This window comes from Psammomys obesus, unplaced genomic scaffold (assembly GCF_907164565.1).
Source record: "Psammomys obesus unplaced genomic scaffold, mPsaObe1.curated_primary_1811, whole genome shotgun sequence".
In the NCBI taxonomy this organism is placed as follows: Eukaryota; Metazoa; Chordata; class Mammalia; order Rodentia; family Muridae; genus Psammomys; species Psammomys obesus.
Window position 1 is genome coordinate 2,441,888 of NW_026596134.1, and position 785 is coordinate 2,442,672.

Here is a 785-nt window from a genome sequence, read left to right on the forward strand (position 1 = left end):
AGCCTACAGCAAGCACTGATATTCCCAGGTGGTCTCCCATCCAAGTACTAACCAGGCCTAACCATGCTTAGCTTCCGAGATCAGACGAGATCGGGCGCGTTCAGGGTAGTATGGCCGTAGACTTGGTTTGGTGTTAAATGGACCTCAGGGTGAGGACTGAACTAAATCCAAGTCTTAGAAGTTTCAAGACTAGCAGGTTGGAATTGGAGATCCTCTCCGCTCTCCGGCAGGAACAGAACAGTCCGTTTGCGCCCTCTGGTGGTCGGGAATTTTCTCTCCCTTTTAGGGCCTTTTTCTTTCCACCTCCATCTCCACATTCATCTGTTTCACTACGCCCTGTCGCCTAGAGAATACCAGTCTGAGGTTCAGCCCATATCCCACTACCTACGGGGAAGATTTGCCGAAGAGTATCGGCCTGGGCAGACAGTTCACCCAAGCCCTCGACGCGCCTGATAGTACCTCTCCTCTCCCCTCTGGTAGAACCATCCATATCTCTTCCCAGAACCGGTGTCCCCAGCTGAGATCACTGCTCCCGGGTGCCCATCCCCATATCGCCTCACGCCTTCCTGATTCCACCTCCTTCACCCAGCCTACCTCTTTAAACGGGTCAGGGACGGGCATCGATGTAATCGCAGCACTAGAGAGGCACAGGCAGGGACATTGCAAATCCCAGGACAGGCTGGGCTACGTAGTAATACCGTGTCTCAGCCAGGTCAAAGCAAAGCAAATCAGGCAAGAGGAAGAAACTCGGTCACACCTCTGCAAGCGCCATATCTCTGCTGCTC

General features: G+C 53.6%; 1 non-coding gene across 1 annotated transcript; it reads right to left on the reverse strand.

The window, feature by feature from the left end:
• On the reverse strand, positions 1-122 carry LOC129666217 (5S ribosomal RNA). The gene has a single exon (XR_008718508.1). It is a non-coding gene; the product is annotated as a 5S ribosomal RNA (ribosomal RNA).
• Positions 123-785: the final 663 nt, after the last annotated feature.